Source organism: Peromyscus eremicus, chromosome X (genome assembly GCF_949786415.1).
Source record: "Peromyscus eremicus chromosome X, PerEre_H2_v1, whole genome shotgun sequence".
NCBI lineage: Eukaryota > Metazoa > Chordata > Mammalia > Rodentia > Cricetidae > Peromyscus > Peromyscus eremicus.
This window is the reverse complement of record NC_081439.1, coordinates 113,373,233-113,385,848: the sequence shown is the minus strand read 5'-3', so window position 1 is coordinate 113,385,848 and position 12,616 is coordinate 113,373,233.

Genomic DNA, 12,616 nt, shown 5'->3' with positions numbered 1-12,616 from the left:
TTGCCAAGTAAGGTGGATTTATTAGTACCCCACCAATAGATGACAAGGGACTGGTCAACAGTGACCATGAGCAGGAGTGGAAGGCTTGAGAAAACTACAAGATCATATAGCCTAGACCTTTATGACCTGCACTACCATTCTGACACTGTCCCTCATTCAGTTCATGCCTATTGCTTTGAGGGACTTTGGTATTAACCGTAAGAAGATGGCAAACTGCCAGGCAGTGGTAGCATGCGCCTTTAATCCCAGCACTCAGAAGGCAGAGGCAGGCGGATCTCTGAGGCCAGCCTGGTCTACAGAGCGAGTTCCAGGACAGCCAGGACTACACAGAAAAATCTTGTCTGGAAAAACAAACAAACAAACAAACAAACAAACAAACAAACAAACAAAAAAGAAATGGCAAGCCTTATTTTATGGAAAGGTTGAATCAGTATAAAAGTACGTATTAGGGGCTGGTGAGATGGCTCAGTAGCTCAGAGCACTGACTGCTCTTCCAGAGGATCCGGGTTCAATTCCCCGCACCCACATGGCGGCTCACAATTGTCTGTAACTCCAATCTAGGGAACCTCACACCCATGGCAAAATATCAATGCACATAAAATAAAAATAATAAATTTTTAGTACAAATTAAAAATGGGCGGTGGCCACTGTCACCTTCCCTTCACTTCTTCATTTGAAGAAGGTCATCAAGTCCTCAATGAAGATTGCTCTTATCTTTGAAGCCGCAAGGACACAGACAAGATTCTGAACAAACAAGAAGGAAACTCTATGTCCTCACCAGTTTATTATTGGACCATACCCTTTTCTCTTCTAATTGTATTTCCCCATGACTGTTCACACTTCACCCAACTCAAACATAAAAATATACAGGCTTCCTTGTTTCTTGCCATCATTTCAGAAAGCTCCTGGGTTGCATGAGACATATTAAATAAGTTTATATGCTTTGTCTTGTTAATATTTTTTATTTGTTGCTGTTATTATAGGAGCTTTAGCCATGAACCTAGCTATGAGCAAGGAAAGATATCTCTCCAACACCGTACAGGGCCACAGGACCTGGGCTCCAAAGGGGATGCGTCTTCACTAGGGCTATAGCAAGAGCCCTGCCTAAGTTATAAGTGATGCCAGTGCCAGGGGATCTTGAGCTCCTTGTGCCTCAGGAACAGAAGAGGTGTCCCTGAGCAGGAATACTTGACTCTTGATTATCAGGAATGTGTGCCTGCTGTCCTACCGGTGGAATAGAGAGAAATACATAAAAATGTGTGCCGCTTGGGCCTAACTTGGCACTCTTAGGCTCAGTGTGATTATAAGTGGTTCATCCCAGCAGCTCCAGCATGAGAAGGGCATAATGATCAGGTGGTTGACTCCCTTCCCAATGAGGGTTGGGGTCAGGCCAGCTAGGAAGCCACCAAAGCCAGCAGAGGGCAGTGGCTATGGGTCAGAGTGTCCTAAAATGAATAGTAGAAGAGGCAGAGAAAGTTTCACTTGGATCTCTGAGATCAGTGCAAGAGTGAGGCCTGAGTTCCGACAGGAATCTCACTCCCTTGGGAGAGAGGCCTGAAGGAATCCGGAAGCATGCTCACCAAGCATGTACTTCAAGGAGGGGCTAGCTGCAGCAGTGGGAGTCAAGTCCACAGATGGATCCAGCCCTTAATACCTTCAGGCTTTGCCTTACCTGGAGCAAGCCACTCAGTTCCAATTCATATTCTTCCAGAATCATCCTGCAGTTGGTGACTGAGTGAGGCAGGGGCCTGAAGGCCCAGCCATCTCTACCCATGTCCCTCTGTTAGCCTCATGTGCAGGTTTCCCATCTCTCTCTGCTCAACCTTGCTTCTTCCCCCTTTCATGACTGTTGATCCCTAATAAACATCTGGCTGCCTAGCTCCACCTTAATATCTCCTACCAGTGACCCAACTGGGCAGAATGCCATATAGCATGCTTCTCATAGCCTATAACCTCTCTCTGCCTCAAGCAGATGAACTGGAGCCCTCTTGCTGACAACAGTTCGTTTACTTTAAATTAACTTGCTTTATATATGTATGAGCGTTTTGCCTGTATGTATATACATGCACCACATGCATGACTGGTGCCTTTGGAGGTCAAAAGAAGGCATTGGACTTCCTGAAACTGGAGTTACAGACAGCTGTGAGCCATTATGTGAGTCCTAGGAGCTGAACCTGCATCACCTGTAAGAGCAAATGCTCTTAACGACTGAGTCATCTCTACTGCTCCAGTAGTTTATTTATTAAACAGATCTTAATATATACCCAAAAGTACAAAGGTAATGTTTTAAGGTAACCCATGTTTGGGGGGGGAAAGTCCTTATGCTACATGCATATATGTGTGTGTGTGTGTGTGTGTGTGTGTGTGTGTGTGTATTTTGTACTCATTACAACCACACATAAAAGTATATCATATATTTTGAAAAGTTGATTATCTCAGAACCAGAAATGCCCTCAGGCTCTCTACTGACATAACTCACCTTTATAAATGTCAGAAGCAACTCTCCAGATTTTGTTCTACTTCAATATATGAAGGAGAGATGTTGCTTTCATACAATCTCAAGTAAGTTTGTATTTGAAAGAAAACATCTTGTGTTGTAATTGAAAACGTTTTAATGAAAAGATCCTGAGATATCTTTGTCAAGAATCACTTCAGAGGCTGCAGAGGTGATGTGGCAGTTTTGAGTGCTTGCTGTTCCTGCAAAAGATCTCAGTTCTGTTCCCAGTACCCCTGCCATGTGACTCACAACAGCCTGCAAGTCCAGTTCCAGGGGATCCAATGCCCTCTTCTTGCATCTTTGAGTACTGATGTTCACATGCATATACCCAAACACATGCACACACATACACATAACTGAAAGTAAAATAAAATCGTAAAAACAAATTTAAAGAATGAACAGGATATGATTCCTTTCTGTCACTGAAAGACTTACCAGGAAGTCAAAGAGTAAGGGGAAAACATGCAAATCCTGTACATAATTAACACATTCTAAGCAGCAGGGATCTTAGATCACAGCATTGTTTTTTTTTCCTCACAAGCTAATTAGCTTTCAATGACAAAACTTTAGAAGGAAATGATTCCAAGAGAAGAAAGTAAATATTGTATGAAAAAATGATGAATAATTTGGAATGGTAAAATTTTGAGATCCCCAACACTACAAAAAAAAACTCATCAGAGTCCTGGTTGCCTGGTTGGCTTTTGGTTTTTGTTTTTCCTGCCAATGCTGGCACTAAACTTACAGAGCTGTTGATTTGGCTTCATATTTCAGTTGTTTTTATGTTACTATCACAGTTCATCATCACAGAATAAGATGCTCTCTCCTTCATGTAGACCTACTTACTCATCACACACACACACACACACACACACACACACACACACACACACACACACGCTGATCATTTTAGCCACTTATGAGATGGCTAACTCAAGTTGAGTTCAGGTTACAGTATTAAACTAGTTCGTTTGAGAAAGTTAGACTGGGTTGGAATCCTAGATCTACCACTTACTGTTGTACCTGTTTAAAGAAACCCCCAGAGACTACCAAGGAGCCGGTTTTCAATGCAAGCACATAAGGGTCCTTTTATTGTCAGGTTTGAACCTGGGCCACCACCAGGCAGATGGAGGAAAATTCAGCAGCTGTAGGCACAGAGGTAGAGAGTTTTTTATAGGGAAAAACTGCAAGCCAGGAGTCACATGCTTTGGCAACTTGGGATTGGGTAGAAGGGATACGGGGCAAGGTGGTTTTTTGAGACTATTGATCTAGACTTTTGGCACAAAACCATATTTGAAACTATTGGGTTGGACTTTTGGTGGGGAACCACAACTTGCTGAGCAGGATTATCTGGACTGCTCAGCAGGATTATCTAGATATCCTCAAGGGCCATGAACTGCAGACAGAATGTCTACAGGAGCGTACTGCCCTGTATCTGTTGGAGTTGTTATGGCACATCCCTAAAGTCCTTCCTAGAACTGAGTACAGCAGGTGGTCTAAGGTGGTGTCCCTATCCTAAGATGGGATCTGTATTGCCTTCACATTACTTATTGTGTAATATTGACTAAGTCATTCATCTTTGAGCCCTAGTTTCTTCATCTGAAAAATAACTAACAATCAATGCACACCACACAAGTCTGTGTATATGGAATTGTGTGACACATTGTTGTGTGTGAACTTTTTTCTGAGGCAACATGAACTAACAACTACATCCCAGGTAGAAAATCAACAACAGAAACAAATAAATGATTCCACCCATGTGTAGCTTGGTGAACCAATGATTCTAACAGGTTGCTTATAGTAGCGTGGGTGAGGGGGTGGTTACTTACAGAACATGGGTAACTTATGGGTAGTTATACCACTAAAGAAAATGTTTCTGTCTCACAGGAAGTATTAACTGTCTTTAAATGCTTGAAGAAAATCAGGGCTTCATGAGCTCCTCCCGTGTTTCCTGACAGAAAGTTAATGGGCCTAATGGTGTACAGGTTTTTGCAGGTAATCACAAGTGCTCAGAGTTATAAATGACAACAGCCATTTCAAGTCAGGGGACACTGTTTTTTCTGCATCCTTCCTGGCCTGCAGTCAGGACAAATCTCTCTCACCCATCAGTCCCAAGTAAACACACAGAGGATTATATTAATTATAACTTCTTGGCCATTAGCTCAGGCCTACCACTGACTAGCTCTAACGCTTAAATTAACCCATAATTCTTATTTATGTTTAGCCACATGGCTTGGTACCTTTTCCCAGTTCTGCCTTCACATCTTGCTTCCTCTGTGTCTGGCTGATGACTCCTGACTCAGTCTTCCTGTTCCCAGCATTCTCCTCTCTACTTGTCCCACCTATACTTTCTGCCTGGCTACTGGCCAATCAGTACTTTATTTATTAATTGATCAGAGCAACACATTCACAGCACAGAGTGCGATATCCACAGCACTTCCCCTTTTCTTTTTTTTTAAAGGAAGGTTTTAACTTTAACATAGTAAAATTACATATAGCAAAACAATTATCAAGCAAGAATTATAGTTACAATATCTAGTCTATTTATAATATCTAGTCTATTTGTATTTGGCAAAATCAAAGAAGACATCTCATCCATCCTATATTTGTGAGTCTAAGGTTTTATATCTAACTTATCTTTTATCACAACTAAGGAAAATTGTAAGTATCTAGTCTTCAACTACATCAAAGACCTCAGAAGGATATAATACTGCCTGAGAAATGGGAGAAGGATGCACGCAACTTTTGGGATTCTTGCGAGAGTAGACTGAGACAGCTGGTAGCCTGGACAGTCATCCAAAGATCTTTTGTAAAGTTGGGGCCTCTGTCTTCAGCCCACAGGCCTAGAGTCTCTCAGTCACTTTTCTCTGTGTCCTATAGAATGTCTGGCAGTTTCCTCTTCAAATCAGGAACCTGAAGGACCATTTTGCCAAGCAAACTTCAGTGGTCACCTTCCTATGGGTCCTGCATGTCCAGTCGATATATTTTTTCAAGCAGTCCAGGCAAGAACAATTTCTTGACCAAATGGCTATTTTTGCCAAGGTGAAGATAAACTCCATATAGAGTGTCTTCAATGCCCATCCTCCTCTCTGAAGTAAATCGGTGCTGCCAGGAGCAGACATGTCTCACTGTCCAGAAAGTCTAAATTTTTAAAATATTTTAAATGCCATATTTTGTAGGTCTTTGAAGTGTTTGAAGATTACCTACCTAATTGAATTATATCTATGTATACCTAGAAAACTTAACATGATTATAAGTTTGACTATCATAGAAGACTAATTATTAATCTGTATTTCTTAATTATCCATTACAATCTAAATGAGTTAATAAACATAATACCTCAAACAAGAGTAGAAATATATATACAATATAACAAATTAACTTCAAATTTGTATCAATAAACTAAAATCTACAGCAATGTAAAACATTTCTAAACAAGTTGTTACTCTTTAAAAGTAGGTTCATTAATCGATTCTTTCATCCTATCATATCTAAACTATCCCCTTTTCTTCTTTAGAAAGAGATTGCATTTATAATCAACCTGTTTTAGATAAAAATAAACATTCATAAACAATATTTTGGGCATTTGGGCATAGCTTTTCATACTACTTTCTGCTGGATGAGGGCACTGTATTCCTATGGGGACACAAAGCAAATTTTAGGATTAAGGAGTAGTCTGTGAGGCTGTATTCTCTGAGCCATGTGTGTCATCAGAGACCTTTCAGGGGGTCTTGGCTTGTCAAACCTGATGTATCTTAATCTGGAACAAACCCATAGCCTCTTGATTCCTGTGGAAGCAAAAGCAGGGCCTCCTTTCCAAAGCAGCATATCCTTAGATCTAAATTTTGAAGTCAAGGTACCTTTAAAATATACATATTGGTTTAACTCAGCAGCCTTTACAATCAAATGTCTCTGCAGATAAAAATATCAAAGACAACACAATCCAGATTCTCTGTGTGATATCCATCTTTTTGTGGCTTATTTTTTATATTACTTTTACTGTCTCTTTAAAGACTTTATTTTTTAAAACTATTTCTTTATATAACTGCATATAACTGCATATATTTCTGTTTGAAGAAACTGCATATGGAGTTAACTTTCATTGTGGCAAAAGTTAGCCACTGGACAACAAAGTGTCCTAGAATCGACTGCTGACAAACAGGACAGACAGGACATGAAACAAAGGACTACCGATTCTTGCCAAGAAAAGTGTGGTTGTGGCTTTAGCAACAGGCATCCTCTGAGGCCAGGACGATATGGCACCATCGCTGAAGTGGCCTTTGCAATCTGGAAAAGGTATAGTGCCCCTTTCTTCGAAGGCAGCTGAACAGGCAGTGAGTGGACCGATGGCTTCTGGTGTGCAGTGGAACAGTAGCTGAAACAGTTATTCTTGAAAGAGTAACAAGGTTAACGGAGTCTAACCTCTCAATGGTAGACTGGCATTTAATAAAAGAGATGAAGCCACCCACAAGCCAAGAAGAATGGGATGGGAAGAAGAACGGAATGCCAAGATGAAGCCACCCACAAGCCAAGAAGAATGGACAGCTGAATTAAAAAAAAATCAACAATTTCCAGAATTTAAAATCCTGAATTATGACATGACACTAGTGGAATTCAGGTGTTTCTGGTACATGGACTACTCTCACCGAATGTGAGGTTGAACTGTAGGCCTTGTGTACATCCTACTTCACAAATGAGTCTGTCAGATACGCCAAGCCTATAGGCTGAAGATGATGCCCCAACATTGTGGAGAAATCGCAAGTGACTGTCCAGGCAGCTGGCTGTTTCTGTCAACTCACATTTTTTTTTTTTTGGAAGCCACCTACGTGCACTTCCTGTTTTATTAGGTAATATTATTTCCTTCTTGGGTCTCTGAGGGAGTAGAAGATTAGATAGTTATGGTTATAGTTAGTTGAAAATTAGATAGTTACAGTTATAGTGAGCTGTAGATTAGATAGTTATAGTTAAAGATTAGATAGTTATAGTTATAGTGTTCCTTGTTAAGAATTTCAGAAAGGAAACTCACTAAAGAGGTGTAAGTATATAAATTTGAAAGACATTATAAGATAGCTCTGTTAGTAATATAAGTTAGGATAGAAAGTGAATCAGGTACATTTTGGACTTACCAAAATAGTATAGATAATGGAATATTTTCTCTGAGTCTGTCAAATGCAAATGGACTAGATATTGTTTAGGTATTTATTGCTTGTATATATTGTATATAGTTATTATACTTATTATATATAGTTTTTCTTATATTAGTTATAACTTTTTCCTTTTTCCTTTTTACTAGAATAGAAAGGGGAAATATGGTGTGTGATGGTATTGTGTTCCCCAAAATATTGTGCACCCTAATAAACTTATCTGGGGTCAGAGATAGAACAGCCACTAGATACTTAGGCTAGAAAATGTTGGCACTCACGCCTTTAATCCTAGCATTGGAGAGGCAGAAATTCATCTGGGATCTCTGTGAGTTCAAGGCCACATTGGAAACAGCTAGGCATGGTGACACACACCTTTAATCCCAGAAAGCAAGCCTTTAATCCCAGGGAGTGGTGGTAGGAAGCAGAAAGGTATATAAGGCATGACAACCAGAAACTAGAAGCATTTGGCTGGTTAAGCTTTCAGGCTTTCGAGAAACAGTTCAGCTGAGATCCATTCGGCTATGAGGACACAGAGGCTTCCAGTCTGAGGAAACAAGATCAGCTGAGAAGTTGGCCAGGTGAGGTTAGCTGTGGCTTGTTCTGTCTCTCTGATCTTCCAGTGTTCACCCCAATACTTGGCCTCAGGTTTGATTTCATTAATAAGATCCATTTAAGATTCCTACTACAATGGTGATATTTTATTTGTGCTGAAATGTGATTTTATTTGTATGTTAATAAATAAAGTTTACTGGAGATCAGAGGTCAAAGCGAGTCATAAGCAGAGTCAGGCAGTGGTAGCACATGCCCTTAATCTGATCAAATGACAGGCAGAGTCTCTGTGTGGTCAAGGACACAGCCAAGTGTGGTGACATGAACCTTTAATCCCAGTACCAACCATAGAGACCTGGAGATCTGTATAGACAGGCACTCATGAGGAAGTCATGTGGTTTGGTTTAGAGCCAAAGAGAAGGCAGAACAGAAAGGCAATAAAAAGACAAGTCAGACATTAGAAGCTCTCTCTCCGGGGAAGCTACTGCTGGTGGTAAGCTAAAGCTAGTCATGCTCTTGCTCTGATCTCTTTGGCTATTAACTCTGTATTTGGCTCTGTGTTTCTTATTTAATAGACTGTTTAGAAATTTGTCTACAGGACACTGTTCCATAGCACACATAATAGAATTTTGCAACTAGGACCTTCCCAGTTGTTCAAATGTAGCCAAAGGTCCTAGTGACATAAAGACAATCTCGCAGGTTCTTTTCACTATTGTATACCTGTTTTAATGTCAGTAGGCATGGTGTGAAAGGCAAAGGAAATGCTTCACAGATAACAGAATACATTCTGAGAGAAACCAGTGTAAACCCAGTGTATTAGTTATCCAACAAAAGCAACTTGAGGAAGGAAGGGTCTATTTTGGCTTAGTAGGCACAGTCTATCATGGCAGAGAAACCATGGTGTCAGGTAGCTGGCCACATTACAATCACAGTCAGGAAGCAGAGGAGATGACTTCTGGTGCTCAGCTAGCTTTCTCTGATTTTGTCAATCCAGGACTCCAGACCATGGAATGATGCCACCTACATTTAGAGTGGATTCCCCACCTCAGTTAACTCAATCTAGAACTGCCTTCAGAGATATGCCAAGAGAGATTCATCTGCTGGAGGATTCTAGATCTTGTCAAGTTGACAACCAATGTCAACTGTCACATCCAGTCTCCTAGGAAGTGACAACCTGAGCCAGTGAAATATAGTGATCATCAAAAGACTGAATAGAATTCAAGGTGTGTGTGTGTGTGTGTGTGTGTGTGTGTGTGTGTGTGTGTGTGTGTGTGAAAGAGAGAGAGAGAGAGAAAGAGAGAGAGAGAGAGAACCAGGACACTACAACAGTGGCTTTGAGCTCTGAAGCAGGTAGACATTCTGTTGGTATGGGAATAAGGGTACATGTACAGTACATGTCTAATACAGTATTAATGTCTTTTGAGTACAAATAAGAAGACAATGAATTACTTATTCTGCTCTGAATGCAGATTAGTAGTGGGTCTCCAGCTGCATAGCTCCTTGTGCTAAAGGAAAGTAGAAAATATTCTGATAATCTCCCTTGCCTCTATTTCATTTTCTCAGATGGGTTTTTCACAATGGAGAACCAAAGCAGAACTTTCTTCCCTTTTCTGGTACTCTGCTTGCCAGGGCCGAGGCCAACCTTACACAGCCTTCACTATGGGCTGGGTAGGTTCTGACTCCAGAAATTTCAATCGCAGTAAGTATCCAGAGAGGCCGTCTAGCAGAGTCATTACTTTGGATTAAGGCTTCATATAGTAATGAACTCAAAATATCCTCCCTATCACTTGATCTACCTTCCCAAACATACATATATACCACTGACATATATATATATATATATATATATATATATATATATATATATATATAATATGATGAATGATACACTCTCCAGAGAATGCAATTACAGGAAGTGTAAGTATATCAAGGAGGAGACAGATATTCTTGGCCAATTTTCCACTGTCTGTAGCACGAATCTTAGAAGGTCTTATTAATAAAACCAAACCTGGAGCCAGGTATTGGGGTGAATGCTGAAAAATCAGCGAAACAGAACAAGCCACAGCTAACCTCACCTCGCCAATTCCTCAGCTGATCCTGTTTCCTCAAACTGGAAGCCTCTGTGTCCTCATCTGAATGGGTCTCAGCTGAACTGCTGCTCAAAAGCCTAAAAGCTTAACCAGCTCTAGTTCCTGGTCCTCATGCCTTATATACCTTTCTGCTTTCTGCCATCACTTCCTGGGATTAAAGGCGTGTGTCATCATGCCTGGCTGTTTCCAGTGTGGCTTTGAACTCACAGAGATCCAGACAGATCTCTGCCTTTGGAATGCTAGGATTAAAGGTATGTGTGCCACCATTTTCTGGCCTCTATGTCTATCTAGTGGCTGTTCTGTTCTCTGACCTCAGATAAGTTTATTAGGGTGCACAATATTTTGGGGAACACAATATCACCACAACTGTCAGTTAAGATCATAGTAACAACAACAAAGGGAACTTGTCCTGATTCTTTGTGATCTTTGCTCATCCTCCCAACAAGAGTATTGATCCTGTCTTAGAAGATGAGGAACCCGAGTTGCCAAGTTAACACAGGTAGTAAGTGACTAATGTAAGCCTGCACATTCAGTCTCTGGTGCTTCTTTGGAGAGAGGCCCAACTGTGGTGTTTCTCTTTCATGCCTGTCTTTGAAGCCAGACTGCTTGCAATGGTGTTTGCTCAATATTACCACTGATGCTTCTTAGGCATATTGTTTCCAAAATAAAAAGAATGACTAGCAAAGGTCCATTGGTACTGGCAGAGTTGTTTTTCTAGTTTTGTCTTCTGGAGCCCGGGGTTTACACCCTGAGAACATCATGCTTTGATCTAGTCGAAAAGGAGCAGGAGTTGGAAGTCACAGTAGGTTTCCAGAGTAGGAGCTTAAGTGGGACTTAGAAACCCAGCAGTGCACAGCATCCAAGACCTTTTAGTTCACTGCTGGCAAGAGTCCTCTGTGAGGCAAAATGAACCCTGCACACTGCCACTTCAGAAGCACCTCTGCCTCCTGCCCCATGGGCAAGTCATATTGCCACCTCCTTTGTGAACACATTCCTAGCCTCAGGGCCAAAACTCATTGATCCTCGTCTGTCTTCTAACTGCACTTGCTATGACAGCTCTTAGCACTTTGTTTTAGTTCACTGTGCAAGTAAGGGCCCTGTGGTCAGAGAGACTGGTCATATTCATAAATCCTTTGATTCCCATATCCCCAGTCTAGCACATTTCCTGTTTCACCATATCTGAAACCACACTGATTGGAAGATATACCGTTATTTCAAAAATGACTGAGAAAAAGTACTAACAGCTATACCATGGCATACCGTTAGTTTGAAGTTGTATCCTGAATTCAGGAAAGTCAAGTGTTTTTTAAAGCATCCATTAGAATACATGACATATGGGGACTGCAGCAAAGGCTCAGTGGGTAGACTACCTGCTGCACAAGTTGGAGTCCCAGCGCCCAATGAAAAGCTGGGCATGAAGGTGCATGCTTGTAACCCAGCACTCAGAGGCAGAGACGGGAGGAAACCAGGGCCTCAGCGGCCATTCAGTCTAGTCCGTTGGTGAGTGCCAGGTTTAGTGGGAGACCCTGTTTCAAAAAATAAAGTGGAGAATGATAGAAGACAACTAATGTTGACCTGTGGCCTCCACATGCATGCACACACATGTATGTACCCCCCCACACACACACACATACACCACGTACACAATTAAAATATTTCTAAAATTAGGGGGGCTGGAGAGATGGCTCAGAGGTTAAGAGCACAGGCTGTTTTTCCAGAGGTCCTGAGTTCAATTCCCAGCAACCACATGGTGGCTCACAACCATCTGTAATGAGATCTGGTGCCCTCTTCTGGCCATGCAGACAGAACACTACATAATAAATAAAAATCTTAAAAAAAAAATTCTAAAAAAAAATATTTCTAAAATTAGTAATGAGCTATGATAATAAAGGCTCAGCAAAATTTTATAGAACTGGAGCCCATTCCCATAGTACTGACAACACAGGTTTCTTGTGGGGAAGAATTAAGGACTTGGTGGTTCCATTGCTGATTTCAAATTCTTCACTCAACAAATTAAAGGGATAAGTGCTCTAATGTGCCACCCCCATTTTAAAAATACTTGTATATTTGACTAGCAATTGGAAAGGTAAGGGAGAAGAATATGGAGTTGGAGGTCAACAAGGGCTACACATTGAGGCCCTGTCTTAAAAAAAGAAGTGAAGGAAGGAAGGAAAGAAAGAAGAAGAAGAAGAAGAAGAAGAAGAAGAAGAAGAAGAAGAAGAAGAAGAAGAAGAAGAAGAAGAAGAAAGAGAGAGAGAGAGAAAGAAAGGAAGAAAGGAAGGAAGGAAGGACGAGAGGGAGGGAGAGGAAGAAAGGAAAAGAAACATATTAACAGTGGG